Source organism: Mauremys reevesii, linkage group 23 (genome assembly GCF_016161935.1).
Source record: "Mauremys reevesii isolate NIE-2019 linkage group 23, ASM1616193v1, whole genome shotgun sequence".
Classification (NCBI taxonomy): domain Eukaryota; kingdom Metazoa; phylum Chordata; order Testudines; family Geoemydidae; genus Mauremys; species Mauremys reevesii.
The window spans coordinates 2,377,688-2,391,642 of NC_052645.1; the positions used below are offsets into that span (position 1 = coordinate 2,377,688).

Sequence of the window (13,955 nt, forward strand, 5' to 3'; positions counted from 1 at the left end):
CTGCCCAGTGCCAGGTTGCTCTCACTCTCCAGCACAGAGGGGGCTGCAGGCTCTTTGCCAAGCTGGGTCCCAGCTCAAGGCAGATTTAACACTAGCAGGGGCCCAGGCATGTGCTGGTGCCGCTCAGGGAGGGAATCTGGGCCAAAGACTGATTAGAAATTGGGTAATGCTAAAGTGGGACTAGAAAGACCCTTGCTGGGACTTGGGGGGTAGGTAGCCCCCATTGTGTACCGTGCCCTCACCGAGAAGTCTCTGGGAGAGTGGATTCTTCCTGATGGGCCACCAGCACGTCTCGTTGGTCCTGATGTCGGCTGCTCCTTTGTTGATACTGACAAGCTAGTGGTGGGCCCTACCCACTCACCCCATAGCTCCGGGATGCACAGACAGCAATACTGGTGTGGAAGAAATGAACTCCATGCTCAGGTTTCAAGATCCTTAAGATCACTGACTTGCCAACATAAAGAGGGAGTGGGGGGATAGCTCAGTGGTAGAGTGTTTGACTGCAGTTCAAGTGGTCCTTGGTTCAAATCCAAGTGCCCCCTTAAAAGCCTGGTCCTTCATCAAAAATATTGCAAATCCATTTCAATTATGTTCACAAGCTCCACTGACTAGGGATGCCTGAAGTGAATGGAAACACTCAACATTTTCCTGTGCAAATGCATAAAAACCTAGCAAACATGTCCCTCCGATGAAATCAGTTCCAATCCTCTAAGTGTCTAGGTTTGTTTTCATCAATGAAACAAAGGCCCATGAAGACACATTTGCAGGTCCTTGGCCTCCATGGGCTACAATGTGCAGAAGAACAAGAACCACATCCACTTGGGAGGCATGGACTAGTCTGTGTTACATTTGGTAAGTAAGTTGCCATTGGGACTGAAAACTCTACTGGAGGTGGACAGGAGCCTGTTGCAAAACTAAAATAACCAAGATTTACCAAACTCCCTGTTACACATTCAATCCTCTCTTTTTTCTATTCTATTAAACTGGGAGCAAGTTACCAGTGACCCAGGGCTGGGGCGGAAGAAGGTGCAAGTGCGGGGAGGAGCCCAGGGCTGGGGCAGCAGGGGGTGTGTGGGTGGGGGAGCCCTGGTAGGGGGGAAGCGGAGAGTCAAGAGCTGGGGCAGCACAGGGTGTGTGGGGGAGAGCCCAGGGCTGGCTTGGCAGGGAGGTGAGGGTCAGGGGGGAGAGCCCAGGGCTGGGGCAGCAGTGGGGTGCGAGTGGTGGGAGGCCCAGAGCTGGGGAGGCAGGGGGTGCAGGTGTGGGGAGGGGAGAGCCCAGGGCTCAGGCAGCAAGGGGATGGGGGGGCAGACAAAATTTTTTTTGCTTGGGGAGGCAAAAAACCTAGAGCCAGCCCTGCCTCCACCTACCATGAGGTATGTAGGAGCCAGGGGTGGCTCTAGGAATTTCGCCGCCCCAAGAATGGCAGCACTCCGCGGGGGGCGCTCTGGCGGTCGCCAGTCCCACGGCTCTGGTGGATCTCCCGCAGACGTGCCTGCGGCGGGTCTGCTGGTCCCGTGGCTCCGGTGGAGCATCCGCAGGCACGCCTGTGGGAGGTCCACCGGAGCCGCCTGCCGCCCTCTCACCAACCAGTGGAGCGCCCCCTGCGGCATGCCGCCCCAAGCATGTGCTTGGCGTGTTGGGTCCTGGAGCCGGCCCTGGTAGGAGCGGCTCATTAGTATCCCTACTTGAAAGAGGGAGAAGCTAAGGCTGAGAAAGGAGAATTGACTTGTCTTAGGTCACACAGCCAGCCCATGGCAGAGTTGGGAGTAGGACACAAGAGCCCTGATTTTCAAACTAACAATCAGATCTTGAATTTCAGACACTGAATGACCTGAATAAAGTGCTCTCAGATGAGCTCCAGACCAACAACAGTGCACAGTAATTATTCAGCAAGTATTTGAGGAGAACTGCAATGTTAGAGAGAATCATGAACTGCTCAGAGACCATTAATGCAGTGAAGCAGCAAAATTCATCAAACATAGAACTGGTTATGACTTATTTCCTTGGTCTTAAAAGAGAACAAAAAGGACCTGAGTCTCCTCCCTGTCAATAACCCCCTGCTCAGCCAATCAGGGTAGAGACTGAGGATGGGAGGCTGAGGGTTCTCACCAGAAAGCCCAAAGGATGGCCCAGGTCACCGGTGGGGATCACTGCCCGAGCACTATTTCAGCCCCATATTTTTGGGTGGACCTCCCAGAGTGGGAGCTGCAGAGCACTCCCCGCAACACACACACACACACACACACACCCCGCTCCTGGTGTTGGGAGGGGAACAGGAGAAAGGACAAAAGAAGCAAGAGATGAAGAGAAAGGAGGGAGGGATGGATGGAGGAAAAGGTGAAACAAAAAGGACAAACCCTAATGTCCCCACTGATTCTATGGGACAAAATCCCAAGTGTGAAATAAAATTCTGCCTCCTTAAGCTCGTGTTTTCCATGCCTAGAATTCAACTGTCACCTGATGGATCAGACTGAACAGGTTTCAAACCTCGAGGAGGCTCTTACCTTCTAAACAGGGACGGCTGTTTTCTAGTAAAATCACTAAAAGGGAAGGAGAAAACTCAAAAGAGGTTCCTCCTGCTGCTCGCATCCGTGAACCCGAATACTCTCTCAGTCCTCAAAGAGAGACCTGGAGAAGGAGACTTGCTGAAGCAAAGCCACAGGGGTCTCTGAGGTTTCCCTGGCCCCTCGCCCCTGTCCTGCCTGGCTGATGTCAGCATCTCTCTGTGAGGTCACCACCTCCCCACCACCTTTGACCAATAGTCTGAGCCCCTGCAAAAGCCTTTGTGATGTCACTGCCACACCCCTCCCTTGCTGGGCCAATGTCCTGCCCCTGGCCAGGCACTTTGGAGGTTTGAGCTACTCCCTGTGGATCACCCCACTCAAGGAGCGTTCGTTCTAGGAAGCAAGCCGGCTAGACAGGAAAACATCAGACGCTGCTCCCAATGCTACACTCAGTTTTTCAGAAATTAGTCAACTTTATGGCCAGAAGAGACGATTAGAGCACCTAATCTGACCACTTGAGGATCACTTGAGCTGCAGTCAAGCAACCTACCACTGAGCTATACCCCCACAATGACCTGAGTAGGGAATCGTGATCTCCAGGACTTTGAAGGACAGACCCTGCTTCATCGAGCTCCTTTGCCATTCCCAGACCACAGGTGGTTTTAAAAAATGGGGTTTGATTAAACTTCTTAAATGTGGCAAACACCACAGCTTGCACACCCACCGATATAGCTTCTCCAACTGACATAGCTGCCACCACTTCCAAAGTGGCATAACTGCAGCCACAGGAAAACTCTCTCCCCTCAGCACAGAGCAGTGGTTCTCAAACTGTGGGTCAGGACCCCAAAGTGGGATGTGACCCTGTTTTAATGGGATTGCCAGGGCTGGCATTAGACTTCTTGGTGCCTGGGGCTGAAGCCAAACATCTGAACCCCACCACCCAGGGCTGAATCCCTCAAGCTCTGGTTTTGCCCTCCCCTAACTGGGGCAGGGCTCAGGCTTTGTCTCCCCTGCCTCTGCTCAGTGTGGAGGGGCTTGGTCCCTCTTTCCAGGGCCATGTAGTAAGGTTTTTTTTTGGCAGAAGGGGGTTGTAGTGAAAGGAAGTTTGAGAAACCCTGGCATAGAGCCTCCGAATATGTCTAGACTTGGCACCCTGTGGGTGATCAGACACTGAAAGTGCAGCCATGGAGACACCACACACCAGCCTTGCCTAGCAGGCAAGAATCAAACCTCCACAGAAAGACGCCCGTTGCTTTCTAACCCATCTCCCTAAGCCCTCAGCCACCACCACTTAACAAAGGGGCTTTTCTACACTATGGTTCTGGTCTCACTGAAGGGTCATTTCCAGTTGTTTGCTCAGACCAGCATTAGGGAAAATGGTGCCCTGGGCAAAGCTTGTACTTTGGCACTTCCCCATTGCCCCTGGATGATCCCCCTCCCGCTTTACCGCTAGCTCCTGCACTCCCAACCCTTGCACCTCCTTCAACCCTAACTCCTGCCCTTCCTGTGACCCCTTTGCCCTTAACTCCCTGTGCCACCAGCCATTGCCCCTCTTCTGCAGCCCCTTCACATGGCTCCAGTGCTGGGGGCCCCGCACTTGTTCTCCCTTTCCCTGGGCTTTGGCATCACTAGCCCCTGATTAGCGAGTAGAGTTCAGTGGTTCCCAAAATGTGGGGCATGACTCCTAGGGGGACACAGAGGAACATTCATGGGGGCACCTCAGGGCCTGAGCCAGCCCCCATGGAGGGAGCAGCACTCAGCCCCACTCTGCCCCAGCTCTTCCCCAACCCCACCCTCAGCCTGGGCCTCTGGCTCCCAGCTCGGCCTCGACCCCCTTACCCCTGTCTGCACCCCTCTCCCCAGCAAGCAACAGCCCCACTCCGAGCCTCGGTTCTTGACCGCAGCTTCCGAGGGGCCACAGCCATGGCTAAGAGGGCACAGTGTGAAATGTTTGGGGACCCCTGGTTTAGGGTGATGTCCTCAATCACTTCTACAAAGTCCAATAAAAGCTATTCCTCACCCACCCAGCCCTCCATCAGGACAGTCTAGGTCTGTTCTGCTGCCCTTCACGCATGGAGGAAGGATAATAACATTTCATTCTATTCACTCCTAAAGTGATTTGTAACCCACCACCAGCCAAAACTGGTCATTTTGGGAAAGCGGCCCCATCATGCTGCATACCTAGGCAGAGTAGGTGTGTCTGTGCAAACACGGTCTGTTCCTGAAGTCTTTCCCCCATCTCCTCACTAGATGTGAGGGGGGAGCTCATTCAGCCCCTGCTTCCACTTAGTATTTAAAAACTCCTTATTGTCCCTATCTCTGCTGGCCTTAGATTTCTCCTCCTGTCTTTTTTTTAACAGCTGTGATGAGGTGGCAGAGTGGTTAAGGTGATGGACTGTTAATCCATTGTTCTCTGCACGCATGGATTTGAATCCTGTCCTCGTTAGATGCATTCAGACTTCACATCTCCTTTGTAGACACCCATCTCCCCCTTTGGTACAATGACAGATCAAACAATGTTGCTTCTTGCAAACAAATACCTTCTCAGAAACTCACAACTCCCTTGCTTTAAATAAAATGTCTAAATCCCATATTTCTTAAAAAAAGAAATTCTCTAGTGCTGTATTTCTTAGTTTTTATCTCAAAAGGGAACATCCTCATCATCTCCCCCAAACACCCTGGGACCTGCCCAAATTATTAAAATACCCTCAACCCGAGCAAGGCCAGAGCAGTGAACCAGAGCTAGTGTCTAGGCCAAGCTGTTCTGAAGGAGGCAACTCCAACATTTTCTCCCTGCTTCCCTTGGCAAGGTCTGACTGAGAAAACAAAATTCCCCAAACTGAAAATTTTCTGCTGAAAAACCAGTACTAGTCTGTTTGGGGACTTTGGTTTGCAAGTATTATTGTTATTATTCTCTTCTGATTTCTGAGTCAGTTCAGTTCAGTCTTTGTCCTCCAGGTGTGTTTCCAGCTGCTGAGTTGTGGGGGAGAGAGGCCAGGTCATGATGTCTCTTCCCCTCTTTCATAGTTTCTTCCAACTTGCTAGGAAGCTCCTTTGCTACCATGTGAGTCAAGCAGTGTCCATTGTCGCTGTGCTATCTCGGAGAAGTCTGCATTGTACACGGTTCCTGGGATAGTCCTTGGGAGTGTGGATCCCTTCAATGGGCCATCAGCGAGTCTGGCTCCTCCCTTGTCACACCTGAAAGGCTGGTGGGGGGCATTTCCCAACCTCATAACATATCTCAGTAACACACACAGAGCAAAACTTCATAACTTCCCAACCAATGCGAGCACACACAATCCAACACAATATTGATGTTCAACAGATCAAGACTTTTGAAATGATACCTCACCAGGCAGACTTCGTACAAACCATGTCATCATTATATGAGAGTGGTGAATATGGGGCTTCCAGGTGCTGCTTTGAGCACAGCGTGCCACACCTGGGCTTACACTGCAATGGAGATGTACCCTTAGAGTCCATCTCTCCTGGGATAAAGATGGCAGCAGGGCTGGCCTGGGTCATATGACTTGGGCTCCTGGAGCTAAAGCTGAGGGGCTAAAAACTGTGGTGCAGATATTTGTGTTCACACTGAAGCCTGGGTTCAGAAACCCTCACCCCTCGTGGGGCCTCAGAGGTTGGGCTCAAGCCCATATGTCTGCACTGTAATTTTATAGAGGTTGGGAGGGAGTTTAGCAAGTGGAAATGGTAAAACTGCATTGAGGGGAGTGGACCACTGACCTATCAGCTCTTAACACCCAAACTTTCAGTAACTCTCTTATCAGTGCCTGCGAGTGTAATTTAAACCATAGGTCTATCTAGCTCTGAATCTTTTCTTCTGACAGTAGCCAATACCAGGTGCCCCAAAAGCCACTCCCCTTAGCACCACTGGGAGTTGAACCCAGGATCTCCTGTATACAAAACAAGGGCTTTAATCAGCTAAGCTGTGGTACCTACTATTGTTTAAAATGCTGTGTTTGTCCACACCTGACTCTCTGCCAATCACCACTGGGCCCTGGCAAGTGTTGCTTGTGTTTGGCTTCTGTAAAGCAGAGGAGCAGATGAAGTTTTGCTCCCAAGGTGTGTGTGTGATTCTTTGGTCAGGTCTACACTACAAAATTAGTTTGGTGTAATTACATTACTTAGGCTGGCAATGCAGTTCTATCAACCTAACCCTGGTGTAGATAACAGCTCCACAGTCAGAAATTTCTGGAGCTATGAAACAGAAGGAAGCCAGCCTCTGTAGCAGAAATGCAGAGAAAGAGACAGGAGGAGAAATCTCCTGTCTCCACCCTGCACCCATCCACACAATGAAGCCCTTTATAGCGATATAAAGGGCTCTTAATACCGATATCTGTACTCCTCCCCGACGAGGGGAGTAGCGCTGAAATCGGTATTGCTATTTCAGATTAGGGTTAGTGTGGTTGCAATTCGATGGTATTGGCCTCCGGGCACTATGCCACAGTGCACCATTGTGACTGCTCTGGACAGCAATCTGAACTCGGATGCACTGGCCAGGTTGACAGGAAAAGCCCTGCAAACTTTTGAATTTCATTTCCTGTTTTCCCAGCATGGAGCGCCGATCAGCACGGGTGACCATGCAGTCCCAGAATCCAAAAAGAGCTCCAGCATGGACCATACGGGAGATACTGAAGCTGATCTCTCCGTGGGCAGATGAATCATTTCTATCAGAACTCCGTTCCAAAAGACAAAATGTCAAAACATTTGCAAAAATCTCCAAGGCCATGATAGACAGAGGCCACAACGGGGACTCAACACAGTGCTGCGTGAAACTTAAGGAGCTGAGACAAGCGTACCAGAAAGCCAAAGAATGAAATGGACCCTCGCGGGGGGAGGGGCAACTGACCACTGTAGCTATCCCACAGTTCCTGCACTCTCCGAAAACCATTTGAATTCTTGGCTGAGTTCCCAAAGCCTGAAGGGTCACAAACATTGTCGCGGGTGGTTCAGGGTATATGTCGTCCCCCCGCCCCGCCCCCCATGAAAGCAAATGGAAAAAAATTGTTTCTCACCTTTTTTCAATGTCACAGTATGTCTACTGGATGCTGCTGGCATTCGTGGTGCTGAAGTGCTACACAGCAGCATCCCCTTCCCTTCCCTTGCGGATGGCAGACGGTACAGTAGGACTGATATCCGTCATCGTTGTCCCATGAGTGCTCCTGGCTGGCCTTGGTGAGGTTGCCCTGGGGCGCCTGGGCAAAAATGGGAATTACTCCCAGGTCATTCTCTTCTTTAAGCTTTGTCTAATGGAGATTCAGTCCTGCCTGGAATATCATAGCCGCTGGAGGCTGCCCTCCTCTCCCCACTTTAAGCTCTACTTGCAGAGGCAATAAAGTCAGTGTTGTTTCAAATTCCTGCATTCTTTATTACTTCATCACACAAATGGGAGGATAACGGCCATGGTAGCCCAGGAGGGGTGGGGGAGGAGGGAAGCAACGGGTGGGGTTGTTGCAGGGGCACCCACTAGAATAGCATGCAGCTCATCATTTCTGTGGGATGTCTGGGGCTCTGACCCGGAGCGGCCGTTTGCCTCTCTGGTTCTTTAGTAGGCTTGCCCGATAGTCCAGACAGGACTGACTCTCCTTTTAGACAAAACTTAAAGAAGGGAATAACCTAGGGAGTCATTTCCATTTTTGTCCATGTGCCCCCGGCCGACTTCACCAAGGCCAGCCAGGAGCACCCATGACAGCAGTAGATGGTACAGTGTAACTGTCACTGTCAACTTGCAAAGCAGCAGACAGTAGAATATGGCTGGTAACCATCTTTACTAACTTGCAGAAGGGAAGGGAATGTTGCTGTGTAGCGCTGCAGTACCGCATCTGTCAGCACCATCCAGTAGACATACAGTGATGGTGTAAAAAGGTTGAATGGGCTCCATGGTTGCCGTGCTATGGCGTCTGCCCGGGCAATCCAGGGAAAAGGGCGCGAAATGATTGTCTGCCGTTGCTTTCACGGAGGGAGGATTGAGTGATGACATTTACCCAGAATCACCCACAACACTGTTTTAGCCCCATCAGCATTGGGATCTCAACCCAGAATTCCAATGGGGGGGGGGAGACTGTGGGAACTATAAAAGCAGCAAAGAATCCTGTGGCACCTTATAGACTAACGGACGATTTGCAGCATGAGCTTTCGTGGCTGAATACCCACTTCTTCGGATGCAAGTAGTGGAAATTTCCAGGGGCAGGTATATATAAGCAAGCAAGAAGCAAGCTAGAGATAATGAGGTTAGTTCAGTCAGGGAGGATGATGCCCTGTACTAGCAGTAGAGGTGTGAAAACCAAGGGAGGAGAAACTGGTTCTGTAGTTGGCAAGCCATTCACAGTCTTTGTTTAATCCTGAGCTGATGGTGTCAAATTTGCAGATGAACTGAAGCTCAGCAGTTTCTCTTTGAAGTCTGGTCCTGAAGTTTGTTTGCTGCAGGACGGCCACCTTAAGATCTGCTATTGTGTGGCCAGGGAGGTTGAATATCTGATATGTGTCCATTTATCCTTATCCTTTGGACAGTCTCTACGGAAAAGGATAAATGGACACAAATCAGATATTAGGAATGGCAATATACAAAAACCTGTAGGAGAACACTTCAACCTCCCTGGCCATGCTGGGCACTTCACTGGCAGAGCAACATCTCTCAGGGTGTGACCCCTCCCCAAACCCATAGAGTTCAGGTGACCTAAGCCCTGGTTAGATAGTGCTAAAGGAAAGGAAGAAGTGTTCTGTCCATGTAGCTATTACAGGGATGGGAAAACACCTCCAGTCATTGTTTACTCCAAAGTGCTATAGCAGTGCCACAGCAGCATTTTAAGTGTAGACAGAGTGAAAGTAGATCTGGCTCCAGTTTGCACTGTGGATGCTCAGACACTAAGACTATAATAGCAACAACAACAGTGCAGTGGGCAAGATTTGAACCTGCACAAGGAGACCCCAATGGATTTCTAGTCCAGCGCCTTAACCACTCGCCCACGACCACTTGACATATAAACCCATTTTACTGCATGATGATTCTGTTCTCACTGAATTGTCACTTCAAATTGTTTGCTCAGACCAGCTTCCCCAGCACACTCATGGCTGCATTAGTGTAAGTGTGTCCCTGGCTGAACAGCGAGAATTCCTGCCCATTTCCCTTCCGGCTGGAGCATGATTAGAGTGTGTTTGTGTGAACGACATTGCTGTAGATTGTTGTTCATTCCCCACTCTGACAATTCAGACAGTCCCTTTCCTAGTCAAATCTCCAGCACATCGTTCCAATAGCAGGGGGCAGGATTTCTCTGGGGCACTGAGGGCTGCTGCGTGAACTCAGCCTTGCATTCCACCCTTGGTGTTTCATGGACTAACAACAGCAGCAGAAAGAAAGAGCCGAGCCAATATCTCCCTGGCAGGGATGCAGGTGCCACGTCCCCTTTGTCTGACCGTCGCCATTGCAGGAGAGAAGGATTCACTGGAATCGAATGCCCTGGCTCAGACCAGAGACACAGGGAGGTTTTGCTGTTCATGGATCTGTGCAAAGGAAATTTTGTCTCTGTGTGAAACTGAGGAGGGAAATGAAACGTCCACATGGTGGCCCAATGCTCTAGGGAATGTGGGTGAAGGACTCGGGCTGAGAAATGATTTAACAGGGGTTTGTTTCAATTTATTGCCCCAATTAAAATCTATGGCAGCCATTGTTGTTAGTACTTGTACCTGTGTAGGGACACCCCAGTGGGTGTCAAGTCCATTGCCTTCACCAGGGGCAGTCAATTATTTTATCAGGGTACAAATTTCTTGGCCAAGGTATAGTCAAGGCCTAGGCTCCAGAGAAAACAATACACTGCTGATAAGAAGAAGTACATAAAAAGATTTTGCAGCCACCATGGGCATAACTATGATGTGTCGTGTTTCACTCTTTATATCTGGCACCACCTCCTTTCCCTTTAGCCTTGTAGTTGAGCAAGGGCAAAGCTGAACATCTCCTCAGATACCAGGGAGTGTTTATGTCCATTCCTGCGAGCTACACAGGGGTTTGATGTTGCTGCTTTCAGTCCTCTGGCTCTGCCGGGATAAGGAACAATTCAGTGTGTCACTGAACTGAAGGAGGAAGATCAGATTTTGACAGGGAGAGGGACGCCTCCTCTTAAAGGGGTTTGTCTGGCTGGCAGTCCTGGTCCCCAGGTCTCACCCGTGGGGATCCAGCAGTCTTGGGACCAGGTCACTCCCTTGGCCCCACCTGGCGCTCCCCCCCAGGGGCCTCGGCAGTGCAGCGGAGTTGAGCACCTCCTCCCCCTTCCCACACACCCCCTCCCGCCTGCCCCCAATCTCCCTCCCAGAGCCTCCAACCCCACCCCTCGTCCTGTTCCTGCTACCCCCTGCCCCAGCCCAGAGCCTGCACCCTGCACCCAAACTCCATCCCAGAGCCTGCACTCCAGAACCTCTCACCCACACAAACTCTCTCCCAGACACCAGCCTCTCACCCCTTCTGCACCCAAACTCCCTCCACAGCCTGCATCCCTCCTGAACCCCAATCCACCGCCCCAGCCCAGGGCCTGCACCCTAAACCTCCTCCCCCCACCCAAACTCCCTCCCAGAGCCTTAGGCAGGTGGAGGGTGGAGTTTTGGGGGCAGGTTCTGGGCAGTATGAGTGACATTATTGGCCCACTGGGAGGACTGGAGGACTGGCACTGGCCCCAGGGTAAATTGAGGTTGAGACCCTGCTTTAAGGGATTGGAGCAATGCTGGAGAGACTGACGGGCAGGGAGCTGGGGAGCTGTGTGTGCTCCAAGGAGAGTTGTTGTTGTGCTCTGGTGACACAGAGTGGGGGTGGGGAGTTTGTAAGCTGTGGTGTTTGTACAGAGATAAAGTGTACTAACCCCCACATTAAAAATCGGTCCTGCTCTGAGCTATACATGACACTCTTTGTTGAGAGTATAGCTCAGTGGGTGAATGTTTCCCTGCAGGGTAATAGATTCCTAGTTCCAATCCAAGTGATTCCCTTAAAAACTTTTTTGAATGAAAATAAATTTCCAGACCCATCTCCAGTATGTTCAGGAGTTCGCTGAATGGGGGCAGGGGGCTTGAAATGAATTTAAACACTCAGCATTTTCCTGTGCAAATGAATAAAGACCTAGCAGAGCTGTCCAGCAGCTGAAATCAGTTCCAGTCCTCGGCGTCTCTAAGAGGGACACTCGGTAGCTGAGGCATGTGGGACACCTCTGTGGTGAGGACAGGTGAAAAAATGCTGGATTCAGTGAAAGCTGAGCCCATAGGAGGGGAAGGTGAACAGCAGCACCACACAGGGTCATAACACTCAGACACGGGGCTTCACTGTCACTACCCCTGTGTTTTCCATCATTTCTATCCTAAGGAACACACCCTCCCCCTCCCCCTCCCCCACACCCTCCCCCTCCCCCACACACTGTCACACAGAACCTTCTCCCCTTGTGGAGGTGGTGCCAGATATAAAGAGTGAAACACGACACATCATAGTTATGCCCATGGTGGCTGCAAAATCTTTTGATGTACTTCTTCTTATCAGCAGTGTATTGTTTTCTCTGGAGCCTAGGCCTTGACCAAGAAATTTGTACCTTGATAAAATAATCGACAGCCCCTGGTGAAGGCAATGGACTTGACACCCACTGGGGTGTCCCTACACAGGTACAAGTACTAACAACAGTGGCTGCCTTTTAGCCATAGATTTTAATCAGGGCAATAAATACAAACCCCTGTTAAATCATTTCTCAGCCCGAGTCCTTCACCCACATTCCCTAGAGCATTGGGCCACCATGTGGATGTTTCATTTCCCGCCTCAATTTCACACAGAGACAAAATTTCCTTTGCACAGATCCATGAACAGCAAAATCTTCCTGTGTCTCTGGTCTGAGCCAGGGCATTCGATTCCAGTGAACCCTTCACTCCTGCAGTGGCGATGGTCAGACAGAGGGGTCATGGCACCTGCATCCCTGCCAGGGAGATATTGGCTCGGCTCTTTCTTTCTGCTGCTGTTGTTAGTCCATGAAACATCAAGGGTGGAATGCAAGGCTGAATTCATGCACCAGCCCTCAGTGCCCCAGAGAAATCCTGCCCCCTGCTATTGGAACGATGTGCTGGAGATTTGACTAGGAGAGGGACTGTCTGAATTGTCAGAGTGGGGAATGAACAACAATCTACAGCAATGTCGTTCACACAAACACACTCTCATCCTGCTCCAGACGGAAGGGAAATGGGCAGGAATTCTCATTGTTCACCCAAGGACACACTTACACTGATGCGCAGCCGTGAGTGTGCTGGGGAAGCTGGTCTGAGCAAACAATTTGAAGTGACAATTCAGTGAGAACAAAATCATCATGCAGTGAAACGAATGCAGGTCAAGTAGTTGTGGCCAAGTGGTTAAGGCGATGGACTAGAAATCCATTTGGGTCTCCCTGCGCAGGTTTGAATCCTGCCAACTATGCAAGCACTGAGCTGCTGTTGTTACTATTGTAGTCTTAGTGCCTGAGCATCCATAGTGCGAACTGGAGATAAATCTAGTTTCACTCTGTCTACACTTAAAATGCTGCTGTGGCAGCTGCTATAGCACTCTGGAGTAGACAGTGACTGGAGGAATTTTCCCATCCCTGTAATAGCTGCATGGACAGAACAATTCTTCCTTTTCTTTAGCACTATCTAACCCGGGCTTAGGTCACCTTAACTATATGGGTTTGTGGGGGGGGTCACACCCTGGGAGACGTCGCTTTGCCAGTTCAGTGCCCAGCGTACACCAGCCCTTAGATCCCTCTTGGTATTTCAATGCAGGCACTGACCTGTGAGAGGAAAACATCAGCTCACAAACACAGAGACTGAATTTCCCACATTTAATCTCGCTGCACTTTCCAGAAAGTCACAAAATTCAATTCATTCTTGCTAGGACAGAGAAAAAATAAGTGATACTAAGTTTTTGGCTTGATTAAATAAGTGTTTAATTAATATAGTAAAAATCTGTACTGATTCCTCTAACTAACACCATAGCGTTAAATAGGAACAGAGACAAATCTTGTCAGTGACATCTAATTTCACAAATGATCTTCCCATTATTAATTTCCACATTGCCCCTATTGGAGGTCTGGGCATCTCCAGTGTCATTGCTCTGCGTTCACCTTCCCCTAGAATTGTTCTCGGACATTCGACTTCCTCTGCGGCATGGGGCTCGGGTCACTTGCTGGAGGATTCCCTGCACCTTGAGGTCTTTAAGCCACAATTTGAGGACTTCAATAACTCAGACATAAGTTAGGGGTTTGTTACAGGAGTGGGTGAGTGAGATTCTGTGGCCTGCATTGTGCAGGAGGTCAGACTAGATGATCATAATGGTCCCTTCTGACCTTAAGTCTATGAATCTATGAATCTAGTCCCAAATTTGGAAAGCTGTGCAGTTCAGAATGAGAATAGTGACCCCGTCTCCTTCCTGCACCTGCTCTACATTGC

The 13,955-nt window shown here is 50.3% G+C and overlaps 1 non-coding gene across 1 annotated transcript; it reads left to right on the forward strand.

Annotated features, from left to right (window-relative positions):
• Nucleotides 1-470: 470 nt before the first annotated feature.
• TRNAC-GCA lies at nt 471-542 on the forward strand. The gene has a single exon. It is a non-coding gene; the product is annotated as a tRNA-Cys (tRNA).
• The last annotated feature ends 13,413 nt before the right edge of the window (nt 543-13,955 follow it).